The 23,419-nt window shown below is 38.9% G+C and overlaps 1 protein-coding gene across 3 annotated transcripts in view; it reads left to right on the top strand.

The window, feature by feature from the left end:
• The first annotated feature begins 3,654 nt into the window (after nt 1-3,654).
• Nucleotides 3,655-23,419, top strand: part of NLGN1 (neuroligin 1) — an 896,776-nt gene continuing 877,011 nt past the window's right edge. For all 3 annotated transcript variants that reach the window (XM_056565209.1, XM_056565208.1, XM_056565210.1), the window contains exon 1: nt 3,655-4,124. The gene's annotated coding sequence lies outside the window, so the exon portion shown is untranslated. The remainder of the gene's footprint in view (nt 4,125-23,419) is intronic.

The raw sequence follows: 23,419 nt of genomic DNA on the forward strand, positions 1-23,419 counted from the left end.
CATGTCCCGGAAGTAAACTAAAGTGCCTGTTTTCTCCTCCTGGCTGAATATGGTTAACAAATATGTCCCTATCTACAAAGATCTATATTTTCTGCATGTTTTAAGTTATAATTAGTTTTAGGTCTTCTGTACAGTTTGTATAACCTTTGTTTTTATTTTCAGCAAAAATCCGAGCTAAGTTCAGTAAAATGCATGTGAATGAGCTTTACATGTCATATGCTATTTTACATGTTGCTATGCAAATTTACATATAGCAACAATTTAAGATGTGATAATATGATCTGACTGGTTCAGGGTTTATTATACTGGGACCTCTATTCACCAACAATAAAATGTGTTCTGTAACTTTTTTGTTTTGGTTGTCCTTATACCATTGCCTTTTCTCTCATTCTCTTTCTTTCTAGCCTGAACAGAAGATGAAATATGGTTGGGCATGGAGTCATACAGGTTCTGTATGGCATCCTGTTGCACATTTGCCCACAGATGTTACAGAAGGGCATGTAGATCCTGCACACTCATAGGTGGCTCACAATAAATGCTTCACTGATGATAAATCTGGTGACTGGGCATCTGGTGACTGGGCATACTAAGAAAGTGTTACAATCTGGCAGAGAAATTCTTGGAAAATCCTTGCTGTGTGGGGGTGACCATTATTCTGCTGAAAATGCCAATTGGAAGACCTGCAATAAGAGGCAACACATGTGACTGCAAAATTCTTTAAACATATCACTGAGCACTTAATATGCCAAAAATCTCTACGTCATATTCAATGGCTCTCCAGATCATCCACCCTGTATTTGGGGCAGTATGTCCCTCCACAGCAAAGATAGGGTATGCAGGATAAAAGCACTCACCATGAGGCCTCCACACTTAAACCTTTCCTACTTTGAATACCAAACAAAGCCTGGATTCATTGTTAAAAAGATAAGGTTTCGGTCTGTAACAGTCCAGATTTTTTGTTTATCACTGCAAATGAAGGCAACAGCTGCTGGCTAACCATAATGGGACACAATGGGAGCCACAACACAAAATTATTTTCTGCCAAGCACTTGTAAATGTCTGGACAGCAACAGGAATCGCCTATTTCTAGATGGTTAACAAGAAAACTGTGGAAGCTGCTCACACTTTTAGGTGATCAAATGTTTCTCTCTAGTGCCTGTCAGGGGCCTGTTCACCATTTCTGTATATCCTTATGTAACCTGTGCTTCCAACACCTCCTAACAGCTTGGCCTAGAATGTAGACAATTCATCAAAATGGTAATCCAGCTCCTCTCAGTCAAGTGATGCACGCTATCACAAAGTACCTCTGCGTTAAATGTCTAATTTTGTCTAGAGGAATGTCTAGTGGTCAAAAAGCTCTCATTAAGAGCTATACTACCCAAAAGTAGCCTCTGAGAGACTGCATAGGGCAGCAGAGGAAGCCTTTTCCGCTTTTTTATTCATCTAATCAGACAATACCTGTAATAATTTACTTTTGTGAGAAAAAAATTAACATTTGACAGATTGACAGCTATCTTTGCAAGCACAGCTATACAAAAATAGCTGTCAGTCACGGAATAGGACGACCCACCGGACTCCTAAGCCCAAAATGAGAAGGAATATAAATAAACAGATTACAAATTCTACTGAATCATTTCCCACAAAACTATCGATTAGTCTCCTGTTCTAGAACATGTTGTTGGCAGATCAGAGTGCACAGTCAACATGACAGATTCCCTTTAAGCATCTATGGCTTTTCTAAAAGGGCAATTATGTGTCAGCAAATAAAGAGCTCTGCATCAATTCCGTGCAGTGTTCAAGATTTCTTCATGCAGTCACTGCTTATTTTTAAGTGATCAAAATGTTTCCAGGCCTTGTTGTGTCATTTGATGGACACACAGGTGCTTGGCTATACTTATTGCAATGAGCCAAGAACCTTTATTTCTATCCAGCGACAGGACACATTTTTATCCACTGTGAAGGTTCTAATTGAAAAACTGGAAACAAAAACAGAAATAGTAAGAATCTATTATTAGATAAGGTTTCAAAAGCAGAAATAACCAACTTCATGGTCTAACTATAGCTCTAGGATGATTGTCTACTACTATTACATCTAACATCTAAGAATTCTACTAGATTTTCTTAAGCTATGCTCCAAACTTTTCATATAGTTATGGTCCAAAAGTGCTGGAAGCAACATTTTTCCTCAAAATAACCTTTATTTAGTAATTCATTCACTAAGTATATATCAAATGACATTGGTAATTGGCTTTACAAATCTAATGTTATTTGTTCTTACAATTTTTCATCACACTTCATATTGTCATCCTGCCATGCCTGAATTAATTAACAGGAGACCATAAAAGAGGAAAAAATGATATATCCACATGGGAAAATAGATGAAAAGGTCTAGATGTCTGCCCTGCCTACATGTGTCGTTCACACTGCCGTCGGGTTCTGTTAGGTGGAGTTCTGTTGGCAGTTCTGTCACATTTAGCAGAGCAAAAAATTGTGCAAGTACTATTTTTCTCAGCTAAATTCCTGTAAATTTACTGGATCATCGACGGGCATAAAGCAAGTGAATGGGATCTGTCGTGACCTGGCAGTAGCCGTTTGCATTCGACCTGTTTCAGGGTCCGATCGGCTCAAGAAAAAAAAAATAGAGCCGAACAGACCCTTAATGGATCAGATGCAAACGACAATGTGAATCTAGCCTTAAAAATTAAAGTGACACAGGTCTTTTAAAATTGGGTTTGTTTTTGTCACCTTTATGGTGCATCTTCACCAAAAGCTTCCAATTCTCTAAGTTAAACTTGGTATACAATGCTCCAAGCGCCAAAAATGATGTGTGTTCTTTTAAAAATACCTTGAAAAGGTACTTTCTGTTGGGGAGTTGTGCTTTCTGCCCCAAATAATGGGTTGGATAAAAAGTGGCACCAACTTTGGCTGGAAACAAGCCAAAAAAATGTTGGATATGGTTGCATTATTTAAGATTAAAGTTGGTATCTTTATCAGACCATTTGGAGCCAGTTACATAGTTGATGAAGTTGAAAAGAGGAAAGAGTCAAAAACCTACAACTCAACTGTGTAAAAAAATCCTTCCTGAATAAATCTCTAGATCAATGTCCATTCTTTGGCAAAAAAAAAGTTACTGCTGATGACTTATTTATGGTGGTAGTGTGAAAAAACAGAAGTTAGCCTTTTCTACAGTTTGAAGATATGGAGGACATAGTCCCAGCCCTTTTAATAGGGAAGCGATAAGCACTAAGACCATGCGGTGCCATGCTGTATGACAAAACAAAGTATAGGTGATCATTTTAAAGAAGACCTACAGGCAAATTGTGTCTAGAAATGTATCCCACCTCTATGCAAAACCATAAGGAGCTATTTAGAAGGCATTCACTAGGTTTGGGTGCAGGAACTGCTAACACTACTTCTGCCCATTTCAGTTGGCAGAGCAAGTGGCACATTTCATAGTATAACACTGGCACAAGACAGTTGCTTTGGAGCTTCTACCTATTTTGTAGATACAGAGCAGGAATATATTCCACAGCACTGGTCCTGCTCTGAGTGCACAGAGCCAGAGCTTCAGTCATTGCTTGTAGCAGCAGCATCCATCACAGAGGGATGCTGTGTGGCTGGACCAAAGCAAGTGTTGTCTCATACAAGGTCCACAGACTGCAAAAAGCCAAGTAAACTGCTGCAGAAACCATATATGGGCACGGGAGGTGTTAGCTGCTTCTCCTGGATGTACAGACAAGAGCCAGTGGAAGACCTGTTCATTCCGATTGCTCCTTCTAGGCATCTATTCAAAGCTTCTCCCCCTCCGCCCCCCCTCCCCACTTTCCTTTCACTGGGATTTCTGTCTTATTAAGCTGTCTCGGAATGTGTGGATTTTGGCTTTTGGCACGTTAAGTTGTTTTCTGATTTTTTTAGATTGCTTTCTGGATGTATCTCTTTATTTTTTGGCTGTGAATGTAAATTTGGAGTCTTGCTGGAGCTGCTGGCTACACAGGCTTCCTTAACAACAAAGCATTTATTCTTTAAGCGAAGGTACTGCAAAATGCTTCAATTCAGCATCGCTCCGTCCTTTTATTAGGCTCCCTCGAATATTTATGATTGCTGATCCTGGACACATGTACAAGGTAAGAGATGGAAGGCGTTGTGCAGAATTCCTATACAGCCTAATTGACAAAGCTATAAATAACTTTTCTCTCTATTCCCTGCCTTTTTGTTTCATTAATTTTAACAACTGTCAAGAGACTTGCCTTTAATGAATCAACAAAACAAAATTGAATATCTTATTATATATTATACATAATTAATATATGTAACAGTCTGCATATTTTATTGAACATAAAGGTAGATAAGCTTTTCCACCCACCTGCTGAACTAAAGCAAGACCTCGGTCCCTAGACATGTTCCATTTCCATTCAAATACATAGAAAGGAGCTACATAAAAGGAACTTAAGTAGATGTCTCCCATGCATATCTGTGTCATGCTCTGATGAACCAATATGTCCACAGATCCAATTGCTTATTTCACACAACACTTTACAATGAACAATAAAGTAGTCTGGTGGGAAAAAAAAAAAATCCCAAAAGCTCCAGACTATGGGAGGACACGATATACTCATTATACATGCAGATGTGTTAACTCAAAGACCGAGTCAAGTCATGTCAAAGGATGAGCTTTTCTCCTAAGTGACTAGCATGTGGTAAAGAATAGTAGTTCATGGTAATATACAAAATGACATGGTCTCTACTGCCTGCTGCTGTCTCAAATAAGCTGGTGGATGTGGCTAATTTTATTTATTGCCATATGTATAGCATAAAGACTCAAATAGGTCAAACCATTGCAGGTGAAGACATTGGAATCGGTATTACATCAATACAGTTGCACAGTCTTTCTTGAGCGCCATGGCTTTGGCAATGGAAGGGTTAAACGAGGGGTTATATTGAGCATGAAGTGTGGATTTTTCATTAATAGTCTGGGTTTTAATGCTTCCATTCCCAAATCTCAGACTTGGAGTTGCAATGATTTTCTTGGCCATTACAAAGTTGTGAAGATGACCAGATGAGCGGTAATATAGATGAAATATGAATTGCTTCTAGATTAGGCTAGTGGCTTGATTTTCCAACCTGTTACCCATTAGAAGTGGCATGTTGTCTGCTTGAATGATAGTTTCCTATCTGTAACATGGGTAGTATATGAAACTGTAATTATTGCAAGACTCCTATTACTGCCATCTGCCTGGATGAGGTGTCTGTTATGTGTGGCTATTAAACCATGTAAATGCCTTCCTTAATACTAATTTTACGCCGGAGGAATCCACAGATTACTGCATTATTTTACCATTACTGCTCAGGATTGTTCACAGATCTGTCTTTACAACACACAGATCCTTGATACAAAGGAAGATGTATAAAGGCATACAGAATAGAATAGTAATGAAGTATTGAGATGTCACATATCTCATTCTTTATCCAATATTTAAAAAAAATGCACATGGACGCAAAGAGGTTAGGAGATGCCTGGACAATAGCCGTAGCCAGCATGTAAAGGTTAAAATTATTATGGAAAATTGGCACATTTTAATAAGACGCATAGAATAAAAGAATCAATCTTGTTCTGCTTAGGGAAGTGTGATATTGTATTGCACCCATGCTCATAAAGATCAACATTGGCCAAAAGCAACATGAGCTTTGCTGAATTTAAGGTGGGGAACATGGAAGAATATATTAAATCTCCTATTGTTTTTCAAAGCTTAAATTGTATCTAAAATACCAGTGTATATAATATTTATGTAATCTGAATAGTATGTAAGGCAAGGCTGACTTGTTATATTCATTTTACTTATTAAAACAAAAGGGACACATGGCTGGGCCTGGAGAATCCCCCTTCTCAGTACAGATCATCTTTTTACATTCTCTTGCTTCCAACATCCAACAGGATGCAGCTGTTTGGAAAGCTGATTCTGCAGCTTGTCGAGTCATTTATCAGTGTATTTTGGTCCCCAAATTGTGGCAAAAGTAGAGCAGTTACATATATCCGGCAATTCGTAATCAGAACATTTATCAACTGACAGTAAACATAATAATGATAAAATGTGATGATGCTTTAATGTCTACATAGCCGTAAAACTCCCCAGGATTGCTTGTGGTTTGACCTTTTCTCCACTCACCACACATCAGTTCATGAAACTGTTGCCTTTTTTTTCACGGAAAGGCCAAGTCTCTTGCTTTCTCATTTGTCATCTCCCCTTATTTTATTTGACATCCAATTTGTGAACATCAGCGGCGTTTAAAGAAGTTGATAGAATCAAGAATGTCCTCTCACTGGACATCTCCGTGTGTATAAGAGAACATCAATCCAGTGTTCACCCCTTACTGTTCACAGGCCTGTTGCCTTTGGCTCTACTCACTGGGCTGTAAGATGCTATTGAGACAGTCTTTTACTGAAGGTGGCAATGACAGAATGTTTTAGAATATTTTATAGCATGTGGCTAATTCTTATGTGTGGTTCTAAAAGAGAAGGTTGGTTCATTTCCATTATTAGTTACTCAATAGGAAAGTATGCACTGATAATAAAAGGTTTGGAATAAATGAAGAATCCTGGATTATTATTATTCTATATATTTTTTTATTTGTCCTAAGATAAGCAGTTGTTAAATTGGGATGGGAATATTGTAGCACATGTGAGCTGATTTGCAAGTCTTGGGTTTTCTGCATTTGGAGAAAAAAAGAGAAGAGCAAGCATCAGGCACAAGTGAAATAGACTGAGAAAAGGATTGCCAGATGCAGCAGTTATAAAAAGAAGGAGCATAATTAGGACTAGAGGAAATGTTTCTGCTAGGAGGGGGTGAAAGAAAGCAAAATGACACAAAGCTATTGAATTGGAGTCAGAGTCAGCACACACATTGTATTCAGGCGGTGACTTTCTACTAAGCTGTCCAAAGCGAAGTCAGTCTGATGTCATCCCATTTAGATTTTAATTAATTTTAATTAAGTTCTTGGGTTGTTTTGAAGTTTATTTTTTTTCCTTTTTTCGAAAAAGAACACATTGCTTATATGGAAGAGATTGCATCCACAATTTAATGGTTATCTTCCCCTCAGGATGAAAGGGTTAAACCATGCTGTTGGACTATATTGGTCTACAGTAGAGTTATGCTTTTATACAGGGTGGGCAAGAAAATCAAGGAGCTATTGACAAATCTGGAGGAGTTTGAGACTTCAGATTTCAAAATCAACAGCATTTAAAAATCATAATCAATCATTTTTTTCAAGATATTCAAACATGGAAAAATTTGAAAATATGGTTCATCTCATAAAATGGCTGAACCAGTAGAACAAGAGTTCATTGAGAACTTTGCTAAAAGTTCAGTTTGGCTAGAACTCAAAGTTCAGGTGTTTAGGTTAGGTAGAACTTATTAAACTTGTGTTGGAGAAGGAGGCAGGATAACATGACCTAAGGAAATCCCATAATGCCTTTTAAGCAGCTTTTCCAACCTATCAGGAGGCAGAATAGCTGTGATGATAGTAAAGCAGCAGAGAGTGTTCTGCATCAGTGCTCTATTGTATACCTCTGTGTGCATATAAACACCGGCAGGCATCTGCCTCCAAAAAGGCATACTTTATAAACATTAATTTAAAAAAGCATAAAAATCTGCTAGTGTTTTTTTTTTAAATTAATTCTGTAAGTAACCACCGGGTACTATCCGCTTATCATTATCCATACATGTTGCTTCAATGAACCGGCAGAACGTGAGGAGGTGGCCATGGTGAACTCTATAAAAGAGTTCAAAAAGGGGCCTTATGCATGTTTGGAGAATAATAACATCTCTGGTTATGTATACTAGATTTATAGGGACAGAATGTTCATCCAGGGATTTGTTCTGATGCCATATTTGGAGTCGAGAAGGAAGTTTTACCTTGAGTATGTTTTTTTTTTGCCTTCCTCTGGATCAACTCAGCAGGGACTCATTAGGGTTATAGGTTGAACTTGATGGACTCTGGTCTTTTTTCAACCTTATGAACTATGTAACTATGTAACCTATGTTTTGAAAGTTTGCTAACCTCTACTTATGACTTATATCTACTTTTTAGTTAAAGGAAAACTATCAGCCTGTTCACCCTCACTAAACTCAATACACTGGGTTATAGTGTGGTTGAACAGGAGTCTAACGAGGGGTCACTTAATAAATATGTCCAGTTGGTCCTGAAATATGTCCTCCATAAGATCCTCTGCCAAATTTAGTGAATTGCATATTAGAGGCAAGGCATCTCAATTTACATATTCACGGTCTGTGACTCCACGTCCTAGAGATGTAGAGTTGCTGGTCATGTGAGCGCCCAGTCGATGTATGGGCTCTATGCAAAGAGCAGAGCGCTCATGTGACCAGAGACTTCATGTCACTAGGACGTGGGGTCGCAGGGGGGATTTATCAAAACCTGTCCAGAGGAAAAATTGCTGAGTTGCCCATAGCAACCAATCAGATTGCTTCTTTGATTTTTCAAAAGGCTTCTGAAAAATGAGAGAAGTGAGCTGATTGGTTGCTTTGGGTAACTCAGCAACTTTTCCTATAGACAGGTTTTGATAAATCTCCCCCACAGACCGTGAATATGTAAATTGAGCTGGTGGAGCCGCGCCTCTAGCGCACAATTCCCTGAATTTAGCAGAGGATATTCTGGGGGACATATCTCGGGACCTACTGTATGTCTTTTAGCAAATTACTCCGCCTGGGCCAGCAATTTGCTGAGCTGCAGTATAACAGACTGGGCCTAGGTGCTTCCGTAGATGACAGTCACGCTGCAGCTTCAAGTAGGACACGGTGGCACCACAGGAGCGCTGGAGGTAAGTTCTGTACATTTGTATTTTTTATATCCCACACAATGGCCATAATTTGAAAAAAAAAAAAAAAAAAAAAACTTGCCAGCATTCTCCTTTAAGACATCAGACTGTCTCAAAATTTCTGGACAAGGATTATATGATTTAATCTGCCTTTTACAATGGGAATCAATATATTTCTAATATCTTTTTAAGCTCATTGACTTGTGTAGTGAAGAGATTATAGCATGTGGCTCTGTATTCATATTGTATCATTGAGTCAGATGGCTGCAGGTACAAGCATAGAATATGGAGCCAACTAATCTGTTGATCATCATGCACACATTTCTCTGTGTTATATTTGCGTAGGAAGAACGTTACTCATTACTGCTTCATCTTTTGTTGCAAATAAAAGTTGTCTGTAACTAATGTTTACCCAGAACTTAAAACAGAAATCAATGGCAATGTAATAATTCCATCTCATGTTTGTTGTGGTGTTAGGATTAGCTGGTGTGCCCAAAACAAACTTCCCCGTGCCTTTGTAAATGTTATAATAACACAAAGCCAAATGAAGGAACACATCCAAGAGACCATCAGGAGACACATTTTCTTGCATTGTTTTACTCAAATTCAAATATTACGAGTGGTAAAAAAGAAACATCTGAAACAATTGAGAGTCACAGACAGATTTCCCTCCTTTAAAGGAGTACTCCGGTGGAAAACAATTTTTTTCAAATCAACTTATGCAGAAAGTTAAACAGATTTGTAAGTATAAAGCCTGATGGGCTGTATTTGTGCGAGGGGCGGAAGTAATTATCGCTCCCTGCACTTCCAGGTGGGGCTCATTGGGAACAGGTGGGGGCGTGTGTATATAACTTCCCCCTCTCCTACAGGGGCGGAGCACGTGTCGTTTGTGGAACCCTCCCAACCCTCCCTTATCTTATTCCTTCACTATAGTGCATGCCCTCTATAGGCGTGCCCTCATTGCGCGGTTATGGCACAACTCAGACCGCTATGCTAGGGTAAGATCTTGTATAGGTATGTAGGCAATCTTTCCTGTCACTAGTACACGTATGGAGCCCCGATCACAAATTCTATTAAAAAATCTTAATTATTTTAGCACTTATCAGCTGCTGTATGCTTCACAGCAAGTTAAGTTGTTATTTTCTGTTTTACCACAGTGCTCTCTGCTGACACCTCTGTCCATATCAGGAATTGTCTAGAGTAGGGGCAAATCCCCATAGCAAATCTCTCCTGCTCCGGACAGTTCCTGACATGGACAGAGGTGTCAGCAGAGAGCACTGTGGTCAGACTGAAAAGAACAATTCAACTTTCTCTATAGTATACAGTAGCTGATAAGTGCTGCAGGATTAAGATACATTTTAATAGAAGTCATTTACAAATCTGTGTAACTTTCTTTGTTACAGATGACTAAATCAATTCAGCTTGATTCAGTTTTAGTTCAAATTTCACAAATTATTTTAGATTTATGAGAAGCCAAACTTCTTGTGATTTCAGTAGATTGAGCCACCAAGAGGTAAGGGGCAATGTTGTATGCATCACAGCTTACATTGACTACATTTGATGGAAAAGGTGCTCCCCACTGCTATCAGGAGCTGACATCTGCTGGTAATGACGGACATCAGAGCTGGCTCCGATGTCCGTCATTCAAATGGTTAAGTGCTGTGATCAATAGCGATCACGGCATTTAAACATTTAATGGTGGTAATCCCTGGGGTCTAGGGGACCCATCTGCAACTCCGTGAAATCATGGCTTGCTGGGGAAGAGCTGAGACTTACCTGTCCTTCTTGATTTCTAAATTAATTTCTAAATTAATTATTCCAAATTGAAGGCTCTTGGTGTTTCGCTGCCAGAACGTATGTCAGACTCGTTGACCTCATTCCCATTCTCCTCGCCCTCCCGTGGTCCTTCTTACCTGGTACCATTATTTCGACTGACCTGTCCTCCCTGCTGCACCTCATATTTTATCTGCTGTTACCCGCTTTAAGTCTGACTTGGCCTCCTGGGACCGTAAGGACTTTTCCTGGTTCAGCAGGATCAACATACTTAAGATGAAATACTTAAGTTGTTTCTCTCCAGACACAAGATTTCGGAGGGCGTTGGATTGCTTGATGGATGCCTCTATTATCTCACTTGCGCTCATGCAAGGGTTTTGGATATGTGCCACAATGGGGATGGCAAAATGTGGGTCCACCTAGTGCAAGACGTTTACCCACATTACCCTGGACGTGGAATCCCTCCATTCATGATGCCCTGTCTCTCTCCTTTACTACCCGACACACCTTGGCCTCTCTGCATATAGCAGGCCCTGCTTGCTCCCTAGTCGACCGGTCTGGCCCCCCTTCTCCTGATTTTGGACCACCCTAATTTTGTCCCCAGGTGTATCCTCAACAGGTGGAATGCTGGTTTCTTCCCTTTCCCGTCCATTACATTTATTTCCATGTCCTGTCCTGGTGATTTAAACTTTTATTAGGGAAGGGGTTAAATCAAATTTTTTAACTATTTTTTTTTACACTTTTTTTTTGCAATGTTATAGCCCCCATAGGGGACTATAACATGCAATACCTTGATTGCAGACACTGATCAATGATATGCATTGATCAGTGTTATCGGCGCTCCACTGCTCCTGTCTGGATCTCAGGCATGGAGCAATAGAGCGACAATCGGACGGCGAGGAAGAAGATAAGAGACCTTCTATTGTCCTCTCAGCTGATCGGGATGCTGCGGTTTAGCTGTGGCAGACCCGATTAGCCCACTGTGCTAACTGGCAAGGGAAATAACTGCTTTTAGACACCGCAATCAACTTTGATCGCGGCTTCTAAAGGGTTAATGCCAGACATCAGCACTATCGGCGATGTCCAGCATTAGCCGTAGGTCCTGGTTGCTATCCACCGGGTACGATGTGTGCTCACCTGCTGAGCGTGCGTCATACCTCGGGAGCCCGCAGTGGACGTAAATTCACATTCATTTGTGGCAAGGGTTTAATGTCATAATCCACACAGATATATAGAGGTGGTGCAGTAGCTGAAATTGCATAGCCAATGCTGCTCCCACAGGTAAATGACCCCTTCAAAACTGGTTCCTGTGGCAAACTGTTAATCCCGACCCGTTTCCCCTTTTCCTTAATAAAATATGTGGTTCATCAGGGGATAGCACAGAAGTACACAAATTCTTGCTGACATAGCCTAGCGAAATGTACACAAATAAAGTGTTATACACAGGTTGCCCAGGCAAGTTCAAGATTGAACCACTAACTCAGGACCCAGAGGTAATATTAACACCTTAACGATGCAGGACATATATTTACGTCCTGCGCTGGCTCCCGTGCTATAACACGGGGTAACACAGTTACCCGGTCGGTCACGGTGGCCATCAACAGCCAGGACTTGCGGATAATACAGGACATCACCGATCACGGTGATGCCCTGTATTAACCCTTCAGATGCGGCAATCAAGGTTGACTGCCGTGTCTGAAGTAAAACTGAAAGTATCCTGGCAGCTCAGCCGTGGTGAAGTTGCGGCATCCCAAACAGCTTACAGGACACCGGGAAGATCCCTACCTGCCTCCTCGGTGTCCGATCAGTGAATGACTGCTCCGTGCCTGAGATCCAGGCAGGAGCAGTCAAGCGCCAATAACACTCATCATTGGCATATTAATACATGTCAGTGATCAGTGTAAAAGATCAGTGTGCGCAGTGTTATAGCCCCCTATGGGGGGTGATTCTAACTTTTATTAGGGAAGGGGTTAAATCACATTTCTTAACACTTTTTTTCCCACTTTTTTTTTTGCAGTGTTATAGCCCCCCCCCCCCCCCCCCATTGTTATAGCCCCCCTAGGAAATCACTTAGTTTTGAAAAGTGTATTGCTCCAAGTGTTGACCACAGGGACTATGTAAGTTATATTCTACCAAGAATTCTCCTCAGCTATCCTGGGTTTCAAGCTTTTCCTGATCATATTTAGGCCTACCAACACACGCACAGTATCATGTATGGGTACCTAACATTTTTCCTTCTCTGCACATTCTATTTGTCTGCTATCATTACATTTATCTCAACTTAACTTTAGAACATTGTACAATTTTGAACTAATTTCAGGAGACATAGCTAAGAAGAATGTGTCCATTATTGTACTCACACATGAATCCCTCTGCCGTTCAGGCTTGAAAACACTTGTGTTTGTTTGTAGCTTTAGATTAGGTTCACATTATTCACACCGAAAACACCACTTAGAGAGTTAACTTCGGTTTCATTTCTTCTCATAGCCAAACAATTTGTTTTGAAACATGTTTCCAGCTGAAGATATCATCAATCATAAACAAAATGGACCAATATCAATTAGAAACCTTGTAATTAAAAAGGAAATTTCGCTTCATCATACACTAACCAAATTTCTTTTCTTTAAATACTGCTTATTCAGCCTGCTTTAATGGCTTAAAAAGGAAATATAAGGAAAAAAATATGTAGTGATTTTACATTCCCTTCCTAGTTTACAGGGGAAAAAAAGCATCATAAAATGTTGAATGGGCTTGTACTAGGGCAGCCCAAGAGGTATACAGTGCGTTTAGATGAGAACCTAAAATAAATTAAATTTAGATTGTAAAAGAATAATATTTGTAAGCTTTTTGAAAGTTAAGAGCAAACCAATAGTAAATTTTTCCGTATAATCTAGCAAGAGGATCAGGTCCTTGGTATCAATATGCCCAGGCTGCTGGTATTATAAAAATAAACTTTAATTTACTTCCTGCCTCCCCTCAGGTGCCTCCGGTGTTGCTGTCCCAACCTTTGGTGAGATCCTCTTCCTACTTCTGGTGCCCAAGAAGTCGTGGTGCAGCTCAGTGTATTGCTGCTCACAGTGGTGTTCCGCTTTGGCAGTGATTGGTTGAGGGCCAATATATATATATATATATATATATATATATATATATATATACATATATATATATAAAATCCCAAAATAAGCAGCACATCGAGGTAATTGAAGAGATGTAGGTAGGGTGCACGCATGCTGGAGCCACGGTCCACTGGTTCCTTAATAATAATCGTAGTAATATGCAGCACACCAAAATCAAGTGCAAAGTGCTTTTTATTCCATGAGGTACAAAAGCGACGTTTCGCCGGCCTCACGCCAGCATTCTCAAGTGACAATGAGTGATACAAACGGGCTTATATACACACCGCCCTTCATCAATTAGTGACATCATAAGTGTATTAACATAAATAAACAAACATCGAGAAAGACATGATCATACTTTGAATCACAAACATCGCAACAGAGTATGACATATATTCACTATTACAATCCCTCCCTGGGTGTATAGCTTATAGTGTACTGCTTACTGTGAAATCTACGTGTAGATTGCCTCCCGGGTCCAGCCACGGTGTCCATAGCCTCACGCCGTGAATCTCGTGGAACGCCAGAGTCAACGCCATTCGCGCTGTCAGCGGAGAACAACATCCGGTACGTCACTTCCGATGTTTAGAAGATCGCGATGTACGCGACGCTAGGCTTGGTGTTGCTTAGTAACAAGGCTTGTTGATCCCAGTATCCATGGAAATCAATGATAACGGTCAGAAAAGTAGCATATGTATGACACAAACTGGGACATCAAGTATATGTAGAGAAAGATAGTTGTATAGACATTATGTCTATACAACTATCTTTCTCTACATATACTTGATGTCCCAGTTTGTGTCATACATATGCTACTTTTCTGACCGTTATCATTGATTTCCATGGATACTGGGATCAACAAGCCTTGTTACTAAGCAACACCAAGCCTAGCGTCGCGTACATCGCGATCTTCTAAACATCGGAAGTGACGTACCGGATGTTGTTCTCCGCTGACAGCGCGAATGGCGCTGACTCTGGCGTTCCACGAGATTCACGGCGTGAGGCTATGGACACCGTGGCTGGACCCGGGAGGCAATCTACACGTAGATTTCACAGTAAGCAGTACACTATAAGCTATACACCCAGGGAGGGATTGTAATAGTGAATATATGTCATACTCTGTTGCGATGTTTGTGATTCAAAGTATGATCATGTCTTTCTCGATGTTTGTTTATTTATGTTAATACACTTATGATGTCACTAATTGATGAAGGGCGGTGTGTATATAAGCCCGTTTGTATCACTCATTGTCACTTGAGAATGCTGGCGTGAGGCCGGCGAAACGTCGCTTTTGTACCTCATGGAATAAAAAGCACTTTGCACTTGATTTTGGTGTGCTGCATATTACTACGATCATATATATATATATATATATATATATATATATATATATATATATATATATATATCACATTGCTGCTCAGGGCATACTAATAATTTAAAAAAGTGCCTCCTGGGTGGTTCTGCCCTCTATACTAAGATTGACAGCTCTAGCAGTAGACAGCTCTGGACAGACATAACAGCCATCCCTCACAGCAGAGGAGAGGATTTGGAATTGAGTGTTCAGTGCAGAGAGCCTGAAACAAAGCAAGTGATGGGGCCACCCAGAAGACAATTTAAACAGAGCAAGAAGAGGGTTAAAACTTGCTTTCCTTGCCCATTCAGGTCACATGACCTTTCATCTAGGTATGTTTAAAATACTTTATGCCTCACCAATCTAGCACTGTTCACAGACTCCTTTTACAACAGGCCAACAGGTCAAATTTATTAAGAGGTGTATCTCCATGAATTTGTTGCATTTCACTATGATGATCTTTACTTTAAAGAGTTACTTTCATTTAACAAAAATTTTGATATAGTTCACAGACATCAGACATGTTGAAAGTTTATATCGGTCAGGGTCCCAGTGCTGAGACCACCATCAATTGTTAGATATAGCCGAGTGAAATATGTGAACGTGCACTTTCTTCCTCAGCTTGGTGCTCAGTCTGTCAAATTATAATGGAGCCAGTTTCCTGCAGTCAGGTAGACTGAGTGACAAGTTGAGGAGTTAAGTGTGCTGCCACATGTTTCACCTGGCTATATGTAACAATTGGAGGAAGTCTTAACACTCAGACCTTGTCAGATCTAAACTTTTGACATGTCTGCATGGCATGTCAAAAGTTTAATTGAATGACAGGACTAGGACTAGTGTAAATCTGTTCTTGCTATCCATCACAAGTTTTTTTTTTTTTTTTTTTTTGCTTAAAGGGGTACTCTGGTGGAAAACAATTTTTTTTTTAATCAACTGGTGCCAGCAAGTTAAGAAGATTTGTAAATTACTTCTATTTAAAAATCTTTATCCTTCCAGTACTGATCAGCTGCTGTATGCTCCACAGGAAGTTTGTTTCTTTTTAAATTTCTTTTCTGCCTGACCACAGTGCTCTCTGCTGACACCTCTGTCCATGTCAGGAACCGTCCATAGCAGGAGCAAATCCCCATAGCAAACCTCTCCTGCACATTGACAGAGGGTTAAGATTTTTAAATAGAAGTAATTTACAAATCTGTTTAACTTTCTCGCACCAGTTGATAAAAAAAAAAAAAAAATGTTTCCCCATTAAAGATGTTGTCCAGCAGAAGAAAAACACATTTCATTGTTTATTACACGTTTTTACTATATTTACTAATATACTTTATTGCTTAACTTTGAAGTAAAGGCCACAATTCAGCACACATTGCTTGGTCCTGACTAATAAAGAGCTCCCCTCTTACACATCATTCTTTGTTGGTGACATACTTAGAGGGGGCTGGCTTTCTGGCTCAGTTCATTAGCTAAACCAGCCCTTATGTCTATCTCTGAATCAGATATGTTAGAGAAGAAGGTTGACTTAGCTATTAAACCGAGCCAGAAAACAATCCTCCTTCAAGTATGTCACCAACAAAGAAAGAGTGGGGTGCTCTTTGTCAGAATTAAGGCATAAGTGAAGCTGCTGGGACAAGAGTGGGACGCAGCAACTAGGACATTCAAGCCAGTGCAGCACATTGCAGCCATTGGCTAAATAGTGTTTCTGTTGGGTAAAGGACTTTGAGGCCATTATAAACTAAAGGGACATGGTTCTCTGAAGAATCCCACATACAGTAATAGGTGGAGTCTTTGTTTCTAGACCTTACACACTCTGGGGGAGATTCTCAAAGAATTTTGCACCCCAAAAATCTATTTTGCGGCAAAATTTTGGCGCAAAAAGTATCGACCACATTTTCAAAGAGCTTTGTGCCGAGGGTTACACTGTTCACATGAGTTTTGTAAGAGTGGGTATGTCCACGTATATTGTCTGCTTTGCATAATATTTTCAAAGGGGTGAGAGTCCAGTTTACATCTAAAATTTCACACCAGCTTTTTGATAGTGTAGAAATCGCAGAAATTGTTGTAGTTTTATTGTTTTAGTTTTTTCTTCCTCTGAGTTTTTTGGGGGGAAAATGTGTTATTTAATTATTAAAAGAAGAAATAACAATTATTGAAAAATGTTATAAAAAATATATATATATATACATATATATATATATATATATATATATATATATATATATATATATATTTTTTTTTTTTTTTTCTTGGTCACTGCACCTGCACTCACATTTAAGCTCAGAAATGTTTTATACAGTTATCGCTTGTCTGGGCACTAGTAATGATGGAATACTTCGTGAGATGTTTCCGCCAGAATTTTCTGGGATGTAAAATTTGGCGCAAAAATCTGCAATTTTGGCACAAAAAAAAATCCAATATGGATGCAACAAAAAAATAATAATTTGGGGACGAAAAAAAAGTGGTGTGAAAATGAATTTTCTCATATTTTCATAATTTCAAAGCAGCACAAGAGACCTTTAAATATGTGAGGAGGAAAAAAAGATGTGAATAATATCGCTGTAACAGAAATTACAGTTTTTGAGAATCTGCCCCTCTGTCTTTTGACATGTGCAAGATAGTCCAAGATAGTGCAAGATAGTCCAGCGCAGGTCTCGTGCAATAAGTAGATTTATTGTTTAAAAGCCAAAGACAGAAGTCATAAAGTAACACGTTTCAGGTGTGTTAGCTGCACCCTTACATTTAATTTTATTTATTTTAATTCAGAGATTTTTTTATCTTTATCATGAAAAGGTTAAACTAACCCTTATAATCAGGCCTCATGTGTATGCTTGTAGTTGTACGTTAGAGACCCTGAATTTTATGAGCCCACTCTGTGTGGGAGATTCATCAATACCTGTGTAGAGAAAAGATGGCCAGTTGCCTATAGAAACCAATCAGATCGCTTCTTTCATTTCACAGAGGCCCTTTCAAAAATGAAAGGAGCCATCTAATTGGTTGCTATGGGCAACTGGGCAACTTTTCTTCAACACAGGTTTTGATAAATCTTCTTTATTATATTATTCTGATATATTTTTTATGGATTAATAATAAAAAGAAAAACTTTGACAGCGGCATATGCTGTATTAGGGAAATTTTCTCACCCAGGGGCACCAAATGGGGCACACAGATACCAATGGGTTCATAATTGAACCTGTAGACAGTCTTTCTGTATTTAATGGAAATGTTATGAAATCTAGCTATCTATTTATTTAATTGCTGATGTTTAGCTTCACTTTATAGTACAGTGTCTTGTGGAAAATGTTCTCTTATAATTCCCACATGGATTATTCTACTGCTGAACGTTGGTTAGTCAGTAAAATAAGTAATAACTTATGATAAATGGTCGTTTTCAATGCGTACTTATTTTCCTGAGTAAATAAATAGCCCTCAACGGATTAGAAAAAAAATGAAGGTTTTGACTAAACTGCTGATACCGCTTAACTGACTAAGTATGGTCATGCTGACATAATATACTTGATTTATGTAGAAGTTGCTAACAAATCTTACACCATGATTGCTGATTAACACTAAATGTATCACAATAATACTCTTTGAGTCCAGGGAATCAAAATTGCTTTTTGTATGTGTGCTGCATCAGCAGAAACCTTATTGATACTTTGCACACACTACTTAAAACAATAGCATTTCATTGGGATCCCTGGCTATTCTCTCTGCAACCTTTAAATTACACAAGAGGTTAAAGGCCTTCCAAAATCTATGGGTTGTTCACTAATAAGAAAAGACACTTATTGGAAGACATGTCAGAGTTTCTCAGTTTACAAAATTAACTTGAGAACAGAGAATTCCAGGGAGAAGAGTGGTTTTGGTAATCATCGTTCCAGCATTTTCTTTGTGGTTCTATATTGTATAAATCTTAAATGTGACTATTTTTATTACACTATCTATCTATCTATCTATTGATCTATCCATTGATCTATCCATTGATCTATCTATCTATCTTATAATTTAAGATAATAAGGTATTTCCTTTTTTATGTGCTATAAAATGTCATCAGTATGGGTTGAAATACTGAAATCCTCTATGATCCAAGAAATAAGAAAATACCATTCACCAATTCTTGTCAAAATGTGGTCTCACATGAAGAATCTTGTATCTGTCAATAAATAACACTGTTGTAGTAATACATACAAAACACCATAATATAAGCCTCTAAAGTCTCTTTGTTATAAATTTACAAATATTTACTGTACAGAAAATTTTGCTAAAGGGAACCTGTCTGCGCCATAATGCTGCCTCATCAACAATATGATGAAGGGGGGCTCAACTAATCTATACAAGGATGTGTGCAAAACTAGTTGGTGCAGCTCCAGTGAAGGAGACACACATGACAACAACCAAGAAGAAGTAATCACTGGCAATGAGCGTACACCACCAAAAAGATAATGAAAAAACATAATATCTTTATTTCATGCACATATCAACAAAGCCATAGATAAAGAGACATGTTAAAGACAGTTAAATAGTTAAAATTAGCTCAATACAGAGCATAGCACCACCCTGGGGAAGGGCCATTAACCCCTTCCCACAGATGAGTGACCCCATCCACAATAAACAGTTGGTATATAGGTGACAGAAAAATATAATAACAATGTCCCAACCACCAATCCTGTCCCTAAATCAGAGAAAGAAAAATATTCCATGCAATAACAACAATGCTGTCTGATACTTAGGCAAAGGACAGAGATGGACATCCAGGGACGGGGTCACACCGGAACCCTGCGCGTTCCGTTGCAGAGCGACTTCCTCAGGGGTGTATTGAGCTCATTTTAACTGTTTTTAACATGTCTCTTTTTCTATGGCTTTGTTGATATGTGCATGAAATAAAGATATTATATTTTTTCATTATAATTTTGGTGGTGTTCGCTCATTGTCACTAATGCTGCCTCATGTCATCAAGGTGGTCCCTAGCGACTTCTACCTGGCCCTCCAGCCTTGATTGGTAGATCTCTCTCTGATTGGGTAAATGAAGAGATTTATCAGTCAGGCAGAAGCCACTGGGGACCCCCCATAACTGGTTGTTCAGGCTTTCGTGAAAGAGATGACAGATTCCCTTTAAATGGAGGAATACTTCTTCCCTATGGAATTGGTAATTGGTGCTGCAAGGTCACAGGTATTATGCAAGGCTGAGTTTACATATGTCCGGCATCTGGCAAAGATGAACTCAGCCTAGATTTTGACGCAACTCATGCCACAACTGATGACAAGTTGTCATGAGTTTTATGGCATCCGGTGTCCATTGCTGCGTTCCCCTATCCGGTGCCCTCCAACAATGTCTAACCATACGGCGTCAAAATTGAGACGCTGGATGATTGTGAACTGCCCCACTGAAATGAATGGGATCAGTTCTAGCATATGTTTCTCTCTGTGGAACGCTGAGAGGAATCTGTGACAACTGATACATGTGAACCCAGCCTAAGTAAAGCTAGATGTGGTCAAAAAGTAGTCAAAACATATCCATGCATGTGTGCATGTTATTCCTTTCAAAAAGGTATTATTTGGTTTTTAAATAGGAAATGTTACCGAAGTAAAGAAAAAAACCTTTTTGCACATTACATAGTGTGCAAGTCAGTGTGTTGCCTCACACACTGATTATATATGTGTATTTAAAATAGGATATTAATAAATATCTTAAAAAGAAGAAAACATTTAACTATATAAAATGATAATTAAAAAAACAGGTTAATTGTATAACTAAGCATCGAAGTTTGGTGGAATAAAATTTTGGTTGGTTATGACTCCTGTCAATGGCATCATATTACTTGTGCATGTTATTCCAATAGCAGTACTATAATAAGTAGCTTCCATATATACATAGTAGTGTTCAGCTTCTAGGGATATAATAGATCAGGCAGGTTAAACCCATCGAACTCTTCCCTGCCTCCATGGGAGACATCTGGGCACAGTCAGGTTGTCATCACAAATGTTAGGTTCACAGACAAATATCTACTATACATGGCTAGCTCTAAGCACGACATGTGCCAATGCTCAGTGGTGGTGGGTGTACAATTTGTATCATTGCTGTGAAACGATCCTTTAAGAGAAGTATAAGTAATATGGAACATGTAAGCAATTACTCTGTTTGCCAAAATGTCAAAATACAAAACATTTTGTAGAAAAGCAGCTACAGAGACGATAATAATTTGCTTAGAAGTTGCCCCGACACCACAGTTCAACAACTCCTCTTCAGTATAATTTGGAAAATCCACTAGTAAATGATTGCACTTTTACCAGTTGGCACAAGGTAAATTGATATTATGTCTCCAATGAGTATCTTATGCAGCAGTTCCAAAAGTGACAGCTGGTAGCAAGCAACGTTATTTAGAAATGTTTGGATGCCTAAATACTAGGCACTTTACAAATCCAACCAATTATGTCAATAACATCTCTGCTGGATGCTATACAAGGTCAGGAAATAAGCCACATATACATGTGTGTACGTGTGTATTGCGTGTATTGATGCATTTCATTGTATAGTATGTATATTCAAAAGCAGAACATCCACAGGACAAAAGAAAAAGTTAGATGCTAGCAAGGGGGAAAACAGGTCCAGTATTTGGCAATATTTTAGCAAAAAGAAGGTGCACTGGGATACAAGGAAAAGTTTCAGTTATTTCCCCAAAAAATGAAAAATAAATAAATATATCAGAATCAACATGTGGGCTTCTTGTAACTCCTTTTACAAGTTATAATTAGGACATGTTGATGATGAGGCTGTTTTTGTTTTTTTGTATTTAATACTTCTATGTTGAGGGCTACATGAGCACCAGCTGATTGTGGATTCCAACTGGACTAAAAAATTAACAGAAAAAAAAAAATGCCCAGAACAAGTCCCTTGTTCTTAATTTCAAGAGTTTTTAAAATTATTGCCATAAAATTAAACTACATGTGAACTGACAAATGTTTGTGGATGAACAATTTGGATGTTTTAATCAAAGTGAGGTCTAAAAAACGATTTATGAACAAAGCCAAAGTTCTTAAGCGCATGGACATTTTTAACATCTGTGTTGTACAAATCTGTAATGTGAAACCTATTGACATCTATAGGGCCATGCGGCGTCCACTTTCTCTCTAGCATTGGAGAAAACAACTTTCCTCTTTACAAGAAGTCAAGAGGGATAAGTTTATAAGAGACAAGAGAGATTTTGACACATAGCAGATTTTCACTTGGAATAAGAGAAACACTAAAAGAGGTCCAGTGAAACAACAGAAAATAAAAGGGAATCTCAAGCAGAAACTGAAGAGTTTAGACTTTATGACCACGGGGTCTGACTCAAGCGGTTCTAATGAGTCCAAACAGGAGCCTAGCAGGAACAGTGTACCACATAAGAGTGACCCTTTAGAAGGCGGATTAGAAGAGGAAGGGGCAGCAAAAAGGGTGTTGAGAAAGAGAAATCCCAAGAGGAAGAGTGTCACATGGCGCAAATGAATAATATTGTCATCAATCTAATGGACATAGAACAGGACATGGATATGTTATCGGTGTTAAACAAAGGACTTCATTTTGGCCTCACAGAGGAATTTGATTTCACAAGGTTTCAGGAAGATTTGTTCAATGTAAAGAAGTTTTTTGCAAATGATAAAATAAAAATGTCACACAAAACACAAAAGATGGTGAAACGGTATGTAAGGTTGAGCTTTATGATCCCTAAAGAGTTTGACTCAGTAGAGGAACAGAGTTTGTTGTCTCTTTTTGAGTTGGCTGAAATTGAAATTCCTATAGAAGGGACAACAGAGGATGTCCCCTTTAGAGGTGGTAATGTTTCTCTGTTTAACCCTCCATTGACACCAGGAAGAGTGATAGAGGTCTTTTACAAAACAGTGTTAAAAGAGGTTAAAGCTAATTTACCCAAAACTGCAGAATAACATTAAGGAAAAAGAAAAAATAGCCCTAGAGACATTGAGTAGTAGAGAGGATAAAGCTGTGGTCATTTGAGCCAAAAAAGACCACAATAACGAGGCTACAAACCAGTAAGGTAATATAATGACCTACGAAAAAGTGAAAGCTGACCCGACTAGTCAGATCATGGAAAAATTACAATCTTTTCTCCGTAAGTATGTGGAAGAGGGCATAATTAACATAAAAAATGAAGAACGGCTATTACTTAGAAGTCCAAGGAAACCTTCTTGGTATATGTTGCCTAAAGTCCATAAGTCGGTAAACCAACCGCCGGGATGCCCAATTGTCTCGGGGATTGGTTCACCGACTCAATACCTTTCCAGTTATGTGGATTGGATGATTTCTCCTACTTTAAAACATATTCCATCTTTTTTTGAGAGACATAGGAGACTTGATCT

The sequence above is a fragment of the Hyla sarda genome, chromosome 3 (assembly GCF_029499605.1).
Source record: "Hyla sarda isolate aHylSar1 chromosome 3, aHylSar1.hap1, whole genome shotgun sequence".
In the NCBI taxonomy this organism is placed as follows: Eukaryota; Metazoa; Chordata; class Amphibia; order Anura; family Hylidae; genus Hyla; species Hyla sarda.